At 44.5% G+C, this 21,874-nt stretch overlaps 1 protein-coding gene across 1 annotated transcript in view; it reads left to right on the top strand.

Annotated features, from left to right (window-relative positions):
• Positions 1–819: 819 nt before the first annotated feature.
• Positions 820–21,874, top strand: part of LOC124788006 (UDP-glucosyltransferase 2-like) — a 69,802-nt gene continuing 48,747 nt past the window's right edge. The window contains exon 1 of the mRNA XM_047255048.1: positions 820–915. The gene's annotated coding sequence lies outside the window, so the exon portion shown is untranslated. The remainder of the gene's footprint in view (positions 916–21,874) is intronic.

Below are 21,874 nucleotides of genomic sequence, written 5' to 3' on the forward strand. Positions count from 1 at the left end.
GTTCGCGAGTGCTGATCTTTGATATATTACTCTTGTAATAAATTCAGCCACTATGATGTGTAAATGGATGAACAGTACTACCGACCTAGAGATCAGCCTAGCATGTTTTACGTTAGTGGCAGAAAAAAGCATAACAATATAGAGCTGATACGAGCCTTTCACCACTGAATATGATGGACCTACATACAACTAATTTTCGAAAAAAACTCCGGATCTGACACCATAACTCTAGCGTGTATTTGTTACCTTTACCTGAGGGGCAGCTTATGAGCTGCAGAATATCCCGAAATTCTAGTGAAAGAACTGTTATCCGAGTTGTATTTTGCCTCCTTAATACATTCGTATTCACTAGTAGGAGCTGCCATGTTGTTGCACAACAGCGCGTCACATCATGTCACCGCTTTTTTGTTGTTCGAGACAGGCTTGTTAAAGGATACGGTCATCTAGAATATCAGTAAGACTACAACACACGCGATATCTTCCTGCATAAAGAAAGACAAACACCATATGGGTCAGTTTTTACGCTAATTAGGATTACCGTTGGCGACTCTTGCCAAAGGTCAAATCTAACTCGAACTGAAGATGACCTCTGGCTGGAGTCGCGACTGCTGTTCCGGATAAAACGTAATTCGGACGGTGTTTATAGTTAGAGTGATTACGCTGGCCTCAGGCGCTATGTTCTCGGTTATGAAACATCTTAACGCCCCATTATTTTGGCGCCGTTGTGCTTTGTGATAACTGCGAGCCCGCAGCAAGGACACAAGCCTCCGTCTAGCTATATAGCTAGGCGAAGCAATAGTAGCCGGCAGTGACCGGGCCGCCGGAAGCTCCAACAACACACAGCAGGGCCGGACCTTCACGTGCTCCCATCTCGCGCGCAGTCGACGTCCACGAAAAGCATCATTAGCGGCTGAGGTTAGTGAACAGCTTATCATACGAATGGCTTAAAAGAACAAATAACAAGCGAAGCCTGAAGTTGATAGAGGCCCTTTAACAAGCGTCTGTCACACTGTCAGCATGTTCAAAATAAGCTTCAAATGGCTCTGAGCACTATGGGACTAAACTTCTGAGGTCATCAGTCCCCTAGAACTTACAAATACTTAAAGCTAACCAACCTTAGGACATCACACACATTCATGCCCGTGGCAGGATTCGAACCTGCGACCGTAGCGGTCGCGCGGTTCCAGGCTGTAGCGCCTAGAAACTCTCGGCCACGCCGGCCGGCGGTCAGCATGGTATTACAGATGGTCAGACTCTCGTTCGCACCATCTCTCTTCTATGCTTCAGTTAATTTTCGTCACCCTTTCTCCACAGTACTCGCACAGTATATTTAACACTAATCACCCGTGATCGTTTTGTATTTGTTTAGTGTATTCATACTGTTTATGTAAACAATATTTATATACAGTGCGTAATCACTCTGCACTTGTTTGTGATTCTTCATGTATACGGAAAGCTTCATACGGTCCCTCAGTACTCGATAAACAATGTCACCATATCTACATCTATACTCTGCAAGCCTCATTACGGTGTGTCATGACGGATACTTATCCCCGTCACCACATGTTTACTGATACGTCTGAGAATGGTGCGCTCTAATTCACTCACTCACACACACGCACACACACACACACACACACACACACACACACACACAAAGAGCGTGATTCAACTGCACCTAGCGATATCGCTTTAACCCATGGCGTTATGCACTGAGAAGCCGAAGGAACTGGTACACCTGCCTAATAACGTGTAGGACCCCCGCAAGTACGCAGAAGTATCACAACACCACGTGGCATGGTCTCAACTAATATCTGAAGTGGTGCTGGAGGGAACTGACACCATGAATCCTGCAGGGCTGTCCATAAATCCGTAAGAGTACGAGAGGGTGGAGATCTCTTCTAAACAGCACGTTGCAAGGCATCCCAGATATGCTCAATAATGTTCGTGTCTGGGGAATTTGGTGGGCTGCGGAAGTGTTTAAACTCAGAAGAGTGTTCCTGGAGCCACTCTGTAGCAATTATGGGCGTGTGGGGTGTCACATTGTCCTGCTGGAATTGCCCAAGTCCGTCGGAATGCACAATGGACATGAATGGATGCAGGTAATCAGACTGGATGCTTACGTACGGATCATCTGTCGTATCTAGATGTATCAGGTGTCCCATATCACTCTAACTACACTCGCCCAACACCATCACAGAGCCTCCACCAGCTTGAATAGTCAGGGTCCATAGATTCATGAGGTTGTCTCCATACCCGTACACGCTCATCCGCTCGACACAATTTGGAACGAGACTCGTCCGACCAGGCAACATGTATTCAGTCATCAACAGACCAATGTCGGTGTTGACGGTCCAAGGCCAGGCGTAAAACTTGGTGTGGAGTAGTTATCAAGGGTGCACGAAGGCCCTTCGGCTCCGAAAACCCCTATCGATGATGCGTCGCTGAATGGTTAGCACGCTGACACTTGTTAATGGTTGTAATGGTACTTGAATTACGTAACCATTACGGCACCTCACCTCAACATCTCGATACCTGCAATATTCTACTGTGTTTCTGTAAAAATAGTTAACATATTTCTGTGACAACATTCAGATTTGATTTCATTAATGTAGAGGTACTTCGATACATCGATATGTATATATTGCAATGATATTATTCTTATGTGTATTCTTTCTTTTGTCACTATGATCATTGACGTACTTGTAACTCTGATTTTTGGGCGCGAAAGCGGTTATTAGAGGCTCAAGCTTTGGTCGTCGTGTTAAAAAGACGCAAATTGTAATCAGTTTATGAAATATGAACTTTAACAGTGAGGAAGATATTTTCAAGTATGTTTTATATTGTGAAGTGATGTTTTGGAACGAGTTACGTGATAATGCAACAAAAGTAATACAAAAGAAGTGTAACTTAAATTTGGAGTGCTGATTACTTTTTTACATCACCATTGTCCCAACTCGCAAAAGTTTAGTCTTCAAGAATGTTTTATGAAACACATCTATAAAACTTTTGAATATCACAGAATAACACCTAGGCCTCTTTGCATCCGAGCTTGGAATCATCACTACCTAGATTTTCGACGATTGAGCCATGAGTTCACAACGAGACCAGCGTGGGAAACACGAAAAGATGAGTGCCTAGTTTATCCATTATTTCAAGAAATGACTTTATTAACTGTGCTCTAATGACACCTGCCACATAATATAACTTTGTTGTTGCCCGAAAATGCAATAGTTAGCAGCGTGAGCAACACTACAATCATAATTAGTTTTTGACCTTTGTTGTGGTAGGGTTGTTAGATGGTCCAGCATTGAAATATGCAGCAATTTGCGGAAGGGGTGCAATTCTGTCACATTGAACGATTCTCTTCAGTCGTCGTTGGTCTCGTTCTTGCCAGATCTTTTTCCGGTCACAGCGATGTCGGAGATTTGATGTTTTACCGGATTCCTGATATTGAGGGGACACTCGTGAAATGATCGTACGGGAAAATCCACAGTTCATCGCTACCTTGGGAATGCTGTGCCCCCTCGCTCGTGCACCGAGTGTAACAACACTTCAAAGTCACGTAAATCTTGATAACCTGCGGTTGTAGCAGCAGTGACTGATTTAACAACTGCGCCAGACACTTGTTACATAGGCGTTGCCGGCCGCAGTTCCGTTTTCTGCCTGTTTACACATCACTGTATTTGAGTACTCTTGTCTACATCAGTTTCTTTGGCGCTTCAGTGTATTAACAAAATTATCCTATACAGGGTTATTACAAATGATTGAAGCGATTTCACAGCTCTACAATAGCTTTATTATTTGAGATATTTTCACAATGCTTTGCACACACATGCAAAAACTCAAAAAGTTTTTTTATGCATTCACAAATGTTCGATATGTGCCCCTTTAGTGATTCGGCAGACATCAAGCCGATAATCTAGTTCCTCCCACACTCGGCGCAGCATGTCCCCATCAATGAGTTCGAAAGCATCGTTGATGCGAGCTCGCAGTTCTGGCACGTTTCTTGGTAGAGGAGGTTTAAACACTGAATCTTTCACATAACCCCACAGAAAGAAATCGCATGGGGTTAAGTCGGGAGAGCGTGGAGGCCGTGAAATGAATTGCTGATCATGATCTCCACCACGACCGATCAATCGGTTTTCCAATCTCCTGTTTAAGAAATGCCGAACATCATGATGGAAGTGCAGTGGAGCACCATCCTGTTCAAAGATGAAGTCGGCACTGTCGGTCTCCAGTTGTGGCATGAGCCAGTTTTCCAGCACGTCCAGATACACGTGTCCTGTAACGTTTTTTTCGCAGAAGAGAAAGGGGCCGTAAACTTTAAACCGTGAGATTGCACAAAACACGTTAACTTTTGGTGAATTGCGAATTTGCTGCACGAATGCGTGAGGATTCTCTACCGCCCAGATTCGCACATTGTATCTGTTCACTTCACCATTAAGAAAAAATGTTGCTTCATCACTGAAAACAAGTTTCGCACTGAACGCATCCTCTTCCATGAGCTGTTGCAACAGCGCCGAAAATTCAAAGCGTTTGACTTTGTCATCGGGTGTCAGGGCTTGTAGCAATTGTAAACGGTAAGGCTTCTGCTTTGGCCTTTTCCGTAAGATTTTCCAAACCGTCGGCTGTGGTACGTTTAGCTCCCTGCTTGCTTTATTCGTCGACTTCCGCGGGCTACGCGTGAAACTTGCCCGCACGCGTTCAACCGTTTCTTTGCTCACTGCAGGCCGGCCCGTTGATTTCCCCTTACAGAGGCATCCAGAAGCTTTAAACTGCGCATACCATCGCCGAATGGAGTTAGCAGTTGGTGGATCTTTGTTGAACTTCGTCCTGAAGTGTAGTTGCACTCTTATGACTGACTGATGTGAGTGCATTTCAAGCATGACATACGCTTTCTCGGCTCCTGTCGCCATTTTGTCTCACTGCGCTCTCGAGCGCTCTGGCGGCAGAAACCTGAAGTGCGTCTTCATCCGAACAAAACTTTATGAGTTTTTCTACATATCTGTAGTGAGTCGTGACCATATGTCAATGAATGGAGCTACAGTGAATTTATGAAATCGCTTCAATCATTTGTAATAGCCCTGTATGTATACCTTGAAAACAAGATGGCAAAATCTTTGTCGCATGATGATTATTATCAGTCTGTAGTAGTGAGTATGTCCTCTCCGCATGCAGATGACTTCTTCCACTCTGTGTGACGTGCTCTGAATGAGACCATGAAGTTTATCTTGGAGTATGAGGTCCCACTCCTCAATGGCAGCTTCAGTGAGGCCATGAAAAATCAAGTGGATTCGGGTGCTGCCCAGTGGACATCTTCAACAAGTGCCATGGATGCTCAGTTGCACTCATGTCTGGGGACTGTACTGGTCAATGCATTCGATTGATATCACATCTTTGAAGATACCGAGACACTGCTACATGTACAGTGCGATCTTGGTGTCATCGAGTAGGATGAAGCAGTCACCAGCTTAACGTCTGTAGGGCCTTACAATCGTTTGTAGGACCTCTTGGATGTATTGGGGACCAGTCAGTCTTCCATAGATGGTAATCGGAGGGGTCCGTCATTCCATCATTATTGCCGCTCAGAACATTACACTTCCACCTGAAAACAGTTAGACTTCCTGAACGTATCGACGGTCTGGTGGCAAACCAATCTTGGTCTCGTCAGCAAACTTGAAGTTACTCCATTCTGCAATAGTCCAATGTTGATGTCCAAGAGCCCAGGTCCTTCGGTTGCATCAGTTCCGTTGGTTCAACTGCAAAACACCTCATTGGTCTTGTGGAATGAGGACCACACTAATGATATCTTCTACGCACTGTCTGGTCTGAGATACGAAACTCTGTTGCCCGGGAGAAGTCATTTCAAATATTTCTGGCAGCTGATGCTGTGCGCCTGCGTGCCAACAACTGAGGGAAACTATACTGCATCTGTGTCGTCATACGAGAACGGCCACTGCGAGGTCGGTCGTCCATGTTTCCCGTTCTCTGTACCTTAGGCACACCACTTTGAGTGACCTGTACACTACTGGCCAATAAAATTACTACACCAAGAAGAAATGCAGATGATAAACGGGAATTCATTGGACAAATATATCATACTAGAACTGACATGTGATTACATTTTCACGCAATTTGGGTGCATGGATCCTGAGAAATCAGTACCCAGAACAACCACCTCTGGCCGTAATAACGGCCTTGATACGCCTGGGCATTGAGTCAAACAGAGCTTGGATGGCGTGTACAGGTACAGCTGCCCATGCAGCTTCAACACGATACCACAGTTCATCAAGAGTAGTGACTGGCGCATTGTGACGAGCCAGTTGCTCGGCCACCATTGACCAGACGTTTTCAGTTGGTGAGTGAACTGGAGAATGTGCTGGCTAGGGCAACAGTCGAACATTTTCTGTGTCCAGAAAGGCCCGTACAGGACCTGCAACATGCGGTCGTGCATTATCCTGCTGAAATGTAGGGTTTCGCAGGGATCGAATGAAGGGTAGAGCCACGGCTCGTAACACGTCTGAAATGTAACGTCCACTGTTCAAAGTGCCGTCAATGCGAACAAGAGGTGACCGAGACGTGTAACCAATGGCATCCATACCATCACGCCGTGTGATACGCCAGAATGGTGATGACGAATACACGCTTCCAATGTGCGTTCACCGCGATGTCGCCAAACACGGATGCGACCATCAAGATGCTGTAAACAGAACCTGGATTGATCCGAAAAAATGACGTTTTGCCATTCGTGCACCCAGGTTCGTCGTTCAGTACACCATCGCAGGCGCTCCTGTCTGTGATGCAGCGTCAAGGGTAACCTCAGCCATGGTCTCCGAGTTGATAGTCCATGCTGCTGCAAACGTCGTCGAACTGCTCGTGCAGGTGGTAGTTGTCTTGCAAACGTCCCCATCAGTTGACTCAGGGATCGAGACGTGGCTGCACGATCCGTCACCGCTATGCAGATAAGATGCCTGTCATCTCGACTGCTAGTGATACGGGGCCATTGGGATCCAGCACGGCGTTCCGCATTACCCTCATGAACCCACCGATTCCATATTCTGCTAACAGTCATAGCATCTCGACCAACGCGAGCAACAAGTCGCGATACGATAAACCGCAATCGCGATAGGCTACAACCCGACCTTTACCAAAGTCGGAAACGTGATGGTACGCATTTCTCCTCCTCACACGAGGCATCACAACAACGTTTCACCAGCAACGCCGGTCAACTGCTGTTTGTGTATGAGAAATCGATTGGAAACTTTCCTCTTGTCAGCACGTTGTAAGTGTCGCCCCCGGGCCAACCTTGTGTGAATGCTCTGAAAAGCTAATCATTTGCATATCACAGCATCTTCTTCGTGCCGGTTAAATTTCGCGTCTGTAGCACGTCATTTTCGTGGCGTAGCATTTTTAATGGACAGTATTGTAACTGATCGGTAATATCTGGCTGTGTATGACCTGCTGAAAGTAAAGCCACTATCCTGTCAAAGCGTTGTATGCCTCTACTTGGCATATCAATGCAGTGCTGAAGTAAAACAGAATGAAATTGTTGACACTGGACTGCTCATAGTGTGTGTATGCGGCAGCGGTATGTTTACATGACTGGGAAATGGCGACAAAGCATGCGAGCAGGAAGCCCCGTCCAGTATATGGGCTCTAACTGGGTAATACATCAAGTGCCTAGGTCAATGAGACCTCTAGTATCGTAGATGCCATTTTAAGATAGTATTCCAAACTTTTATTGAGCAGTGTATATTAACAGGGACAGTAAAACATGAGTAACAACCAGTACTGCAGCAGCAGCTGAGCACCACCCTGCCCAGTGCTGTCTGCTTTCGTCATGCAGCAGTGCTGCTGAGTTGCTACTGCAGTACTGGTTGTTCTTCATGTTTTACTGCCCCTGTTAATATAATTCACGTACTTAAGCATCCTGCCTGATCACGTGCATCCATTCATGTCCATTGTGCATTCAGACGAACTTGAGCAATTCCAGCAGGACAATGCGACACCCCACAAGTCCAGATTTGCTACAGAGTGGCTTCAGGGACATCGCAGTTGACTAATTTGGGACCTCTCTATCGAATAGGCACGAAAGTTGCGTTTTAAATACCATTTTGTTTGTAATAGTACATAAACAAACGTATTGCGTCAACACTGGTCATCGCATCAAAGACGTGATGAGCAGTTTCTGTTTTGGGTGACTCCAGCTACACATTACAAAAACTTAATTGCAAATATCTGCCTAAACATAAGAGGAAATGTGCCAAACGATTCTAACGAGGGAGAACTAATATAACTGGCCTGGTTAGCAAGATCTGCAGATCTCCCGCCAATTGGACACGTATGTGACACGAAGAGGCAGGAAGTCATACTCGGCCTTCAGGGCCTCATGAACCACTGCCGGAATGCGACGAAAGTCGAGCGGTATGTGGAACAATCTATCGGACTGCGCCATTCGTCACCTTTATGATCGTTCGCATGTGAGAATACACGCCTGCGTAGCTGCCAGAAGAGGTTACTGTTGCGACAGTTTGGCCACCCTTCACTGTGACACGTGTGTGGCTTCGTCAGAATTATGTATTCCTACAATAATGAACTACTTTTAGAATAGAAGCTTTCGAAATGTGGTGTTACAGAAGAATGCTAAAGATTAGATGGGAAGCTCACGTAACTAATGAGGAGGTGGATAGAACGGGGGAGAAGAGAAATTTGCGGCACAACTTGACTAGAAGAAGGGATCGGGTGATAGGACATGTTCTGAGGCATCCAGGGATCACCAATTTAGTACCGGAGGGCAGCGTGGAGGGTGAAAATCGTAGAGGGAGACCAAGAGATGAATACACAAAGCAGATTCAGAAGGATGTAGGTTGCAGTAGGTATTGGGAGATGAAGAAGCTTGCACAGGATAGAGTAGCATGGAGAGCTGCGTCCAACCAGTCTCTGAAGACCACAACAACGTACGTCACTTGTTAATAAAATGACCTCGTCCTTGAGAGTCTTGTATTTTTGCTGACGGTTGGAAAAATGCAACATTTTATTGAGGGATTCCAGTTTATTAACAACTGCACTGCCTCATTCGGTTGTTGCTTATTGTACAACGTTGTTTGAATTACATACAACGCCTAATACAAAACACAAATTTGCACTTGATTGCTGCGCGTACTGAGGACACCCGTTGGCAACTCCTGAACCATGAACACGCTGCTATGCTCCTTGCAATAGCTCCAATCTCTTTGGGAAACTGACTCGAAGCCCATCAACATCCAGCTATGCCCCGTGTCCTCTCCTCAGTCCGCCTGAAAATATGAGCCAGCATCCCCCCTTGACGAGTAAGATACTGAACACAGTAGAATTTTCTGCTGTTGTTGTGGTCTTCACTCCAGAGACTGGTTTGATGCAGCTCTCCATGCTACTCTATCCTGTGCACGCTTCTTCATCTTCCAGTACCTACTGCAACCTACATCCTTCTGAATCTGTTTAGTGTATTCATCTCTTGGTCTCCCTCTACGATTTTACCCTCCTCGCCGCTCTTCAGTACTAAATTGGTCATCCCTTGATGCCTCAGAATATGTCCTACCACCCGACTCCTTCTTCTAGTTAAGTTGTGCCACAAATTTCTCTTCTCCCCAATCCTATTCAATACCTCCTAATTAGCTATGTGATCTACCCATCTAATCTTCAGCGTTCTTCCGTAGCATTACATTTCGAAAGCTTCTATTCTCTTCTTGTCCAAACTATTTATCGTCCACGTTACACTCCACACAAATACTTTCAGAAACGACTTCCTGTCACTTGAATCTACACTCGGTGTTAACAAATTCCTCTTCTTCAGAAACGCTTTCCCTGCCATTGCCAGTCTACATTTTATATCCTCTCTACTCCGACCATCATCAATTATTTTGCTCCCCAAATAGCAAAACTCATTTACTACTTTAAGCGTCTCATTTCCTAATCTAATTCCCGCAGCATCAACCCGATTTAATTCGACTACATTCCATTATCCTCGTTTTGCTTTTGTTGATGTTCATCCTATATCTTCCTTTCAAGACACTGTCCATTCCGTTTAGCTGCTCTTCCAGGTCCTTTACTGTCTCTGACAGAATTACAATGTCATCGGCGAACCTTAAAGTTTTCATTTCTTCTCCATGGAATTTAATTCCTACTCCGAATTTTTCGTTTGTTTCCTTTACTACTCGGTTAATATACAGATTGATAGAGTTTTCTAAATACGAGCAATCTTTAATTTTGTAGTGTGTATTACTCACGAAAACTGTTTTAGCTGCCGCTTTTAACGGATGTATTTGAGTATCTTTTTCATATCCTTGGGCATCTTACTATCTGGCTTTATTCTGTGACAGAAAATGCTGTTTTGTGTTTTTGTTTATTTTTAATTCGTAAACGTAAGTCCATACTCGCTTTCATTCCATGATTATCTCTAGAGCTATCAGCGAATTACTTATCAATGTTTTTCATGATACGCAGAACAGATTGATGTATGTACTCACCTGTTGCAGTTTTAAAATAGCTCTTTACAGGGAGCCCAATTACTGTTTCTAGTTGTGTTTAAAAATCGTGTCCATATTTTGTGGCTTTGACCCCAGAAAAGAATCCCATCGCTAAGTACTAAGTGTACACAACAGCAGTATGTCACCATAGACCTTTGCCTGTTAGAATCTGATGTCAGGACACTAAGAGCATAACGTGTTGATGAAATCCTTTTTGCTAGTATCGTTTTGTGTTCCTTCCAAGTTAACTGACAATCAATATTCATCCCTAAAAGCCTTGTGTTTATTACACAATCTATAGATTTGTCATCTACGCTTAATTCGATAGAGCTCTTTTCCCTCTTTATGCTGAAGTACACACTGATTGTTTGCTTTATGTTCAGTCTTTATTTATTAAACACTGCCCAACCGTAAACATCCTTGAAAGTTTAATTTGGTTTCCCTAATAGGAGTTCTGGTGTTTTAGCAGTACTACGATGTTACTGTCGTCAGCAAACAGAGCTTTTTCTTCGCGTCTTATAAAAAAAAACTAACACGATCCGAACAGGCATTGTAGGCCCAACGGTGCCGACCAGCCGCCATGTCATCCTCAGCTCTTAGGCATCGCTTGATGCGGAAATGGAGAGAATGTGGTCATCACACCGCTCTCTCGGCTGTTATCAGTTTTGTGACCGTGTCGCTACTTCTCAATCGAGTAGCTTCTCAATTGGCCTCACAAGGTTGACTACATCCCGCTTGGCAACAGGACGGGCGGTGATCCATCCAAGTGCTAACTTCGGTAATCCGACGGGAACCGGTGTTACCACTGCGACAAAGTCATTGGCTCTTCACATCTTATACTGCCTGTAAAGTCATTGACATATATTAAGAACAGTATTGGACCCAATACGCTACCCTGAGGAACACCTAGGTTTACTTGTTTCTTGCCTACCAGTGGTTTCATTAAAAATTTATCATTAGCATACATATGAAGTTGCTACATCCTTTGCACACTGTTACCGAGGTAAGACTGGAACCATTCGTTTGCTATTCCTCTTATACCTAGCGCTTCCAGTTTCTTTAATAATATTTTGTTGTCAACAACTGTCAAAATCCTTGAACAAATCAAAGAATATGCCTGTAACACAGTCTTCCTTGTCAAGAGCTTCAAGTACCACATTTGTGAACTCTATAGCGGCTAATGTTACGCTTCTGCAAAACTGTGATTTGTTAAAAAGACTGTATTTACTCATGTAACTCATAAGTCTATCCCTCATGATCGATGCATTTATTTTTGTGATTCTGGGAAGCAGTACCAATGGCCTTTATTTTTCAGCACCCTCGGCATTACCTGTCTTTGTGATCCCACAACCTCTGCGTACTTTAGATACTCTGGAATAACATCTGAACTAAAGGACTCATTTATTACGTTTGTTAACAGGGCTTGTGTGCATGCATAGGCATACGTCCAGAAGCAAAGTCTGGAACCTCATCTACGCCCGCTGATTTATTTTTTAATTTGTGTCTTGTTTTCCTGACTTCAATTTCTGTTGTGAGAAAAAACTGTGTAAGTCTTGTGGGTGTTACGCGTGTTTTAAGATTATTTAGCTCCAACTCCTCCACAATACAAGAGTTGTCATTTACAAAATTTGTCAACTGCTGAGGATTTTCTTTTATTCTTCAACAATCTTTGATTTCTATGTTATTATACTTGTGTCTACCTTTCGCAATTGCATATTTCATGACATCCGATACTACTTTGCTTTTATTTTCTGCATTATCTATTATTTTTTGATTGAATTATTTTGTTGCAACAAGCATACAGTCCTGTGTATTTTACTATAGCTGTTATAGTAATCTACTAATTGTGGATTATCGTAGTGCTTTTGTAAAGAAATGAGATATTTTAAATGTCTGGGAGGACTTTCTAATACCTGCAGTTATCCATCCATTTTCTTTAGCTGCTGCTACTGAAGAGGCTTCTTTCTGCAAACCTAAATTTCAATAACGTCCAGGATTTAGAGAACTTAGCATCTGCTCCATTTTCCATGTACAGTTCATCCCAGATTTGATTTTCCAGTGCTTTAGAAAAAGAATGTAGATCGTTTTGTAGCCTTGCAATTTTGTGGGTAAACGAGCCTGTTTTTAGTTTATTAGTGACAGTTATGATCAACAAAGGTCAACACTCTTATAAATACGATTTTCCCTATAATATCTGCAAGTACACTGACGAAAAAAGATCTCAGTACCAAGAAGGAGTTGTGCAATATAAACGAAAGTTGGTAGGCTCGTTTCTACATCTGAAAGATGAATTCCAGATGTCGCGACAGTCTCATAAGAGCAGCGCTAGCAGCTCCATTATGTGGTTGAAATCAGATTTGCTTCAAATAAGTGCTGTGACGGTCGTGAGCGTTAGTTGCGTCTGCGCTGGAGTAGCGAGCTGATGTTAGTCAAAAATGTGTTTAAGGCAACAAAGACGCTATTACCAACACCTCACTGAGTTTGAACGATGTCTTGCAACAGGGCTATCAGAAGCTTGATGTTGCTTTCGCGATACTGCGGAAAGGCTTGGCAGGAACGTAGCCTCTGCATGTGGTTTCCAGCAGCGATGGTCGTGGGAAAGTATGGCCGCAAGAAGACTGCTCTCCGGACGGTCACGTGGCACTGCCGAGACGGAAGACCGTCGTCTTCAGCGTATGACTGTTGTGCGTCGTACTGCATGTGCAGCGGATGTTCGAGCAGCAGCTGGCACCGCAGTAACACAACGAACTGTTACAAATGATAATCAAAATATCCACGGGTGTGCTGCCGGTCTATAGTGTCCAACGGGCACAATATTTCGGCGATCATACATGTCTCCATCATCAGGTGAACTGACGGACTGAGCTCCTGTGAACGTGTCGGCACGGAGATCCGTACGCTACGGCTGCTCAGAGGGAACTGGTTTCGGTCGCGGCGGCGGCCGATTTAAATACCCTCCGCCCGCGGCGCGCTCCCTCCGCCTTCCGCGCCCCGCGCCACGGACGCGCGGTGGAACAGATTGCGACGGCGTCTGAGATGACGTCGGTGTGATGGCTCTGTCCGCCGTGGCCGTCACAACTATACGTTTGCTCGATTTACTCTTGATTAACCCGATCGCTGGTTCCCAAGCCTTGCCAAGATTATAGCCACAGTCACGGTTTATGAGGTCGTCATTGGTGCGAATTTCGATGGCCTCTCTAACAACGCTGTCCCAGTATCTCGACGTCTGTACCAGAATCCTCGTGCGGTCATATTCCATGGCGTGATTTTCCGACGAACAATGTTCAGCGACCGCCGACTTGCTCGGATACATCAGTCGAGTGTGCCTCTGGTGTTCACGGCATCGATCCTCGACGGTACGCATCGTCTGACCAATATACGACTTGCCACATTGACACGGAATCTGGTACACGCCGGCCTTCCTCAAACCCAGGTCATCTTTGGCGCTCCCCACCAGTGCACGAGTTACTTCAAGGGCAGCTGCGAACCAGACCCCCTATAGCGTACATTCCACTGACACCAAATCGCCGCCCTTTGTGACTTCACTAGTGACGAAGGGAGAGCTCATTGCAGGGTAGGGTGGAGGTCTCTTGTGTTTGCTGATGAAAACTTGTTCTGCCTCGGTGCCAGTGACGGCCATGCGTTGAGTAGAAGGAGACCACGTAATGGTCTGCAACCAACCTGTCTGCTTGCTAGACAACTGGACCTACACCTAGAGTTATGGTCTATGGTGCGATTTCGTATGACAGCAGAAGCACCCCCGCGGTTATCCCACGCATCCTGACTGCAAATTTGTACGTCAGTCTGGTGATTCAACTTTTTGTGCTGCTGTTAATGAACAGCATTCCAGGGGGTGTTTTCCAACTGGAAAACACTATCCCACATACCGCTGTTGTCACCCAACATGCTCTACAGAGTGTCGACATCTTGTTTTGGCGTGCACGATCACCAGATCTGTCTCCAATCGAGAACGTATTTGACATCATCGGATGACAACTCCAGCATCATCCACAAACAGCATTAACTGACCACGTTTGCATCCTTGCATTCAACATTTTGGTGGTTTTTGGATTTATTGACACATAGTCAGCACGGTTTCAGAAAATATCGTTCTTGTGCAACACAACTTGCTCTTTATACTCATGAAGTAATAAGTGCTATCGACAGGGAATGTCAAATTGATTCCATATTTTTTTTATTTCCAGAAGGCTTTCGACACCGTTCCTCACAAGAGTCTTCTAACCAAACTGCGTGCCTACGGAGTACCGCCTCAGTTGTGCGACTGGATTCGTGACTTCCTGTCAGAAAGGTCACAGTTCGTAGTGAAACAGAAATAATATCCGGCGTTCCCCAAGGAAGTGTTATAGGCTCTCTATTGTTCCTGATCTATATTAACGACATAGGAGACAATCTGAGTAGCCGTCTTAGATTGTCTGCAGATGATGCTGTCATTTACCGTCTTTTAAAGTCATCAGATGACCAAAATGAATTGCAAAATGATTTAGATAAGATATCTGTGTGGTGCGAAAAGTGGCAATTGACCCTGGATAAGGAAAAGTGTGAAGTTATTCGCATGAGTACTAAATGAAATCAGCTAAATTTCGATTACGCGATAAGTCACACAGATCTGAATGCTCTAAATTCAACTAAATACTTAGGGATTACCATTACAAATAACCTAAACTGGAACGATCACATAGATAATATTGTGGGTAGATTCACTGGCAGAACACTTAGAAGGTGCAACAGGTCTACTAAAGAGACTGTTTACACTACGCTTGTCCGTCCTATTCTGGAGTATTGCTGTGCGGTGTGGGATCTGCATCAGGTGGGACTGACGGATGACATCGAAAAAGTACAAAGAAGGGAAGCTCGTTTTGTATTATAGCGAAATAACGGAGATAGTATCACAGACATTATACGTGAATTGGAGTGGCAATAATTAAAGCAAAGGCGTTTTTCGTTGCGACAGGACCCTCTCATGAAATTTCAATCACCAGTTTTCTCCTCCGATTGCGAAAACATTCTGTTGGCACCCACCTACAGGACTATTACAAATGATTGAAGCGATTTCATAAATTCACTGTAGCTCCATTCATTGACATATGGTCACGACACACTACAGATACGTAGAAAAACTCATAAAGTTTTGTTCGGTTGAAACTGCACTTCAGGTTTCTGCCGCCAGAGCGCTCGAGAGCGCAGTGAGACAAAACGGCGACAGGAGCCGAGAAAGCGTATGTCGTGCTTGAAACGCACTCACATCAGTCAGTCATAACAGTGCAACGACACTTCACGACAAAGTTCACCAAAGATCCACCAACCGCTAACTCCATTCGGCGACGGTATGCGCAGTTTAAAGCTTCTGGATGCCTCTGTAAGGGGAAATCAACGGGTCGGCCTGCAGTGAGCGAAGAAACGGTTGAACGCGTGCGGGCAAGTTTCACGCGTAGCCCGCGGAAGTCGACGAATAAAGCAAGCAGGGAGCTAAACGTACCACAGCCGACGGTTTGGAAAATCTTACGGAAAAGGCTAAAGCAGAAGCCTTACCGTTTACAATTGCTACAAGCCCTGACACCCGATGACAAGGTCAAACGCTTTGAATTTTCGGCGCGGTTGCAACAGCTCATGGAAGAGGATGCGTTCAGTGCGAAACTTGTTTTCAGTGATGAAGCAACATTTTTTCTTAATGGTGAAGTGAACAGACACAATGTGCGAATCTGGGCGGTAGAGAATCCTCACGCATTCGTGCAGCAAATTCGCAATTCACCAAAAGTTAACGTGTTTTGTGCAATCTCACGGTTTAAAGTTTGCGGCCCCTTTTTCTTCTGCGAAAAAAACGTTACAGGACACGTGTATCTGGACATGCTGGAAAATTGGCTCATGCCACAACTGGAGACCAACAGCGCCGACTTCATCTTTCAATAGGATGGTGCTCCACCGCACTTTCATCATGATGTTCGGCATTTCTTAAACAGGAGATTGGAAAACCGATGGATCGGTCGTGGTGGAGATCATGAACAGCAATTCATGTCATGGCCTCCACGCTCTCCCGACTTAACCCCATGCGATTTCTTTCTGTGGGGTTATGTGAAAGATTCAGTGTTTAAAGCTCCTCTACCAATAAACGTGCCAGAACTGTGAGCTCGCGTCAACGATGCTTTCGAACTCATTGATGGGGACATGCTGCGCCGAGTGTGGGAGGAACTTGATTATCAGCTTGATGTCTGCCGAATAACTAAAGGGGCATATATAGAACATTTGTGAATGCCTAAAAATACTTTTTGAGTTTTTGTATGTGTGTGCAAAGCATTGTGAAAATATCTCAAATAATAAAGTTATTGTAGAGCTGTGAAATCGCTTCAATCATTTGTAATAGCCCTGTACATAGGGAGAAATGATCGTCACAATAAAATAAGAGAAATCAGGGCTCGCACAGAAAAATTTAAGTGCTGTTCGAGAGTGGAACGGTAGAGAGACAGCTTGAAAATGGTTCATTGAACCCTCTGCCAGGCACTTTATTGTGAATAGCAGAGTAATCACGTAGATGTAGATGTATTAATTACAATGGCTTTTCTCGTCCATATATTAACCTGTGAACTTGCAACACTAATCACTTAAATACATTCCCGGAATTTTGTAACTCAATATTAATTATTTCTTGGTGTAATGATTTTTTCCCTCAGTTTACGTGGTCTAAGACTGATGGCGAACTGCTTGACGAACTTCTTGATACCCTAGAAGTAGCATTTGTGTCATGTCAAAAGGAGCAGGAGGAACATTTACAAAAGGACGGGAATAAGAGACGAAGGAAAATGAAAAGGTAACTGATAAAATGGATAAAGGGAACGTTAGAAAAAGGACTGGGTCAAGATAATAAAGTAGGTTAATAGTGTTGTTTTAAAAGTTGTTGTAGCGTCTACCTGGAGGCAACAACAGAATTACTTCTGAAGGAAGAGATTTCTACAATACAAGTACAGATAGCCGAAGTATAAACAGACATCTGCAGTTACACACTTCTGGAAACGAAGAAATGGCAACATTCGATTAGCACGACCAAAGTGACAAGTAATACCTGACTTTACATATATGCGTATTTTAAGACGATGGTAGGTACCACCGCGAAGACGCTAAAGGTTGACCGTCGGGTGCGCAACAGCCCCCCGTCACGTAGGCCGCACCGAACGAGGTGTCGCAGTGGTTGGCACACTGGTCCCGCATTCGGAAGAACGACGGTTCAAACCCGCGTCCAGCCATCCTGATTTAGGTTTTCCGTGATGTCCCTAAATCGCTTCAGGCAAATGCCGGTATGATTCCTTTGAAAGGCCACGGCCGACTTCCTTCCCCATCCTTCTCCATTCGCCGGCCGGAGTGGCCGAGCGGTTCTAGGCGCTTCAGTCTGGAACCGCGCGACCGCTACGGTCGCAGGTTCGTATTCTGCCTCGGGCATGGATGTGAGTGATGTCCTTAGGTTAGTTAGGTTTAAGTAGTTCTAAGTTCTAGGGGACTGATGTCCTCAGATGTAAAGTCCCATAGTGCTCAGAGCCATTTGAACCATTTTTGATAAAGTGTGTGAGATTGCAATGCTGCGTTCCTACTTTACGTTTTAACTTAGAAAGGTAGACGGTTGCTTTGTCATGTGTACTCACGTTTAGTTGTAATTGTATCATCCCTGTCCGTCCTGAGAGCTGAGTGGCGCTGGCATGGTAACTCAGCGTGTTCGGTCGGAGGGTTATCTGCCCTCTGTAATAAAAAAACTGAATTAATGGATCAACGACTAACTGAAACGGCTGTCTGACGATGTCCGCCCCGAGCAAATGAAACGAACAAAATGAGATTTTTTAAAAAAAGTTTTCAGTGTGACGGATTGCCGTCCTACGGGGTTTCCGGCTGGGTCTGAGATTATCTCCACTGAGGCACTGGGTGTTGTGTAGTCTTCATCACCTCCCCATCCGGCGCGCAGGTCGCCCAGTGTGGCGTCGAACGTAATAAGACCTGCACCAAGGCGGCCGGAGCTCCCCCGTAAGGGGCCTCCTGGCCAATCACACCAAACACTCATTTTTTTGTGTAATCACTAACAGGTGGCTTAAAAAGTTAAGGAGACATATTGAAAACTAAAAGAATATTTTGTCAGGAAAATACATGTTTAATTGTCTACCCAGAAGAATTTTGCTAAAACGACGAATGTGACTTCTAACAAGGGAACCTCCCGATCGCACCCCCCTCAGATTTAGTTATAAGTTGGCACAGTGGATAGGCCTTGAAAAACTGAACACAGATCAATCAAGAAAACAGGAAGAAGTTGTGTGGAACTATGAAAAAAATAAGCAAAATATACAAACTTAGTAGTCTATGTGCAACATATGCAACATCAAGGACAGTGTGAGATCAGGAGCGCCGTGGTCCCGTGGTTAGCGTGAGCAGCAGTGGAACGAGAGATCCTTGGTTCAAGTCCTACCTCGAGCGAAAAACTTAATTTCTTTGTTTTCGCAGTTATGATCTGTCCGTTCGTTCATTGACGTCTTTGTTCACTGTAACAAGTTTAGTGTCTGTGTTTTGCGACCGCACCGCAAAACCGTGCGATTAGTAGACGAAAGGATGTGCCTCTCCAATGGGAACCGAAAACATTTGATCGCAAGGTCATAAGTCAACCGATTCCTCCACAGGAAAACAGGTCTGATGTATTCTATACGACAATGGTGACGGCATGTGCGTCACATGACAGGAATATGTTGTCGACCCACCTAACTTGTACACTTGGCGAATAGGTAAAAAGATTCTTCTACCTTGCCCGATTTAGGTTTTCTTGTGGATGTGATAATCACTCCCAAAAAAGTGATGAAAACATGAGAGTTTGTCACATAAATTGCAACAAATGACTGCAACAGTCGCACAGTTTTCCTTGTGCTCCGTCAAAACATAAGTTTTTAATGTTTTCAAATTTTTCCGTGTGTAGACCGTCAAATCCTGCACATGTCCAAGCAAATCTGAACATGTCCTGGAATTTTGGAGAACGAAGTTGATTGTGTGTGTGTGCCTGAACTTTGATAATTGTCTGAAAATAAAAAATTAAAATTTTCGCTCGGGGTAAGATACGAACCAAGGACCTCTGGTACAACAGCTGCTCACGCTAACCACAGGACCACGGCGCTACCGAAGTAGTACAATCCTTAATGTTGCATATGAGAAACATGGACTACTCAGTTTGTATATTTTGCTTATTTTTTTCATAGTTCCACACAATTTCTTCCTGTTTTCTCGATTGAACTGTGTTCAGTTTTTCAAGGCCTATCCACTGTGCCAACTTATAACTAAATCTGAGGGGGGTGCGATGGGGAGGTTCCCTTGTAAGCGCCTTTTAGCGCATAGGATCGCTAAACGCAAGAAACCGCACACGGTTGTAGAAACTCTAGTTTTACCAACAGCAATTGATATACACTGGCACTCCAAAGAAACTGGTGCTGGCGTGCATATTCAAATACAGAAATATGTAAACAGGCAGAATACGGCGCTGCGGTCGGAAACGCCTAAATAAGGCAACAATTGTTTGGCGCAATTGTTAGATCGGTTACTACCGCTACAATGGTAGGTTATCAAGATTTAAGTGAGTTGGAGCATGTGTTATAGTCCGCACACGAACGGTGAGACACACTATCTCCGAGGTAGCGATGAAGTGGGGATTTTCCCCTACGACCATTTCACGAGCGTACCGTGAATATCAGGAATCCGGTAAAACATCAAATGTCCGACATCGCTGCGGCCGGAAAAAGATCCTGCAAGAAGGGGACCAAAGACGACTGAAGTGCAAACATTCCGCAAATGGCTGCAAATTTCAATGCTGGGCCATCAACAACTGACAGCGCGCGAACCATTCTACGAAACATCATTGATGCTGGTTTTCTGAGCCGAAGGCCGACTCTCGGACCCTCGATGACTGCAGGACACACAGCTTTACGCCTCGCCTGGGCCCCTCAACACCGAAATTGGACTGTTGATGACGGGCAACATGTTGCCTGGTCGGACGAGTCTCGTTTGGAATTGTATCGAGCGGATGGACGTGTATGGGTATGGAGGGAACCCATGAATCCATGGACCCTGCATTTTAGCAGGTGACTCTTAAAGCCGGTGCAGGCTCTGTAACTGTGTTGGGTGCGTGCAGCTACAGTGATATGGGACCGCAGGTAGTCTAGATACGACTCTGACAGGTGACACGTAAGTAAGCATCCTGTCTGATCACTTGCATCCATTCACGTCCATTGTGCTTCGCGACGGACTTGAGCATTTACAGCAGGACAATGCGACACCCCACACGCCCAGAAGTGCTACAGAGTGCCTCCAGGAAAAGTCTTCTGCGTTTAAACTCTGTGGCTGGCCACAAAACTCCCCAGAGAGGAACATTATTGAGCATATCTGGGATGCCTTGCAACGTGTTGTTAAGAAGAGATTTCCACCCTCTCGTAGTCTTATGGATTTATGGAAAGCCCTGTAGGATTCATGGTGTCAGTTCCCTCCAGCACTACTTCAAACATTAGTCGAGTCCATGCAACGTCGTGTTGCGGCACGTCTGTGTGTTCGCAACAGGTGTATATGTTTCTTTGGCATTTTAGTGTAGTAGTAACAATTTTGGTGTCTCATTTACTCAACAGTTAAAAAGTATTCCTACCTATAGCGACACAGTGCGTAGAGGGATTTTAGACATATCTGACTATTTACTCGAGCAGTTAATCGATGAACTGTATAACAATTGTTTCGCACTTCAAGTGGATAAAACGACTGATATTCATTAAGATGCTCATTTGATTGCTTACGTTCGTTTCGTTGATGAGTTTAACATTCGAGAGGAATTTTTCTTCTGTGACCCGATACAGCAAAAATTTACAGCTTAAAGCCTTTCTAACATAATAAATACTTTTTTAATTGAAATGTTATATCACGAGATAAGTGCATTGGATTATACATAGATGAAGCTCACCCAACGTCGGGAATTCATGGTGAACTGTAAGCGAAAGTCCAGGAGAAAAGTCACTCTCTGGCAGACTGTTTCAGCAACGGAAATTTTCTATTGAAAATGGCTTACCTCCCTGACATTTTTGAGATGTAATCAGGCAAAGTGTGCTATCTTGGAATGAAAAAGAGAAGGCGTTCATAAAGAAATTAGAGCTGTGCGAAAAGTGAATGGAAAGTTGGTGCTAGATATGTTCTCTTCTCTAGCGTCACTGTTAGAGGACGCAGATAATCCGGTAGTTCCAGGGGAGACAAAAGCCTGCAGTCGTCATCATTTGCCACATTGTTCATTTCTAGAGGTATATCAGCAATAATTTTGATAAATTTAATTAGATCAGAAATCCATTCAAAAATACCCCTGG

Source organism: Schistocerca piceifrons, chromosome 3 (assembly GCF_021461385.2).
Source record: "Schistocerca piceifrons isolate TAMUIC-IGC-003096 chromosome 3, iqSchPice1.1, whole genome shotgun sequence".
NCBI classification, from domain to species: domain Eukaryota; kingdom Metazoa; phylum Arthropoda; class Insecta; order Orthoptera; family Acrididae; genus Schistocerca; species Schistocerca piceifrons.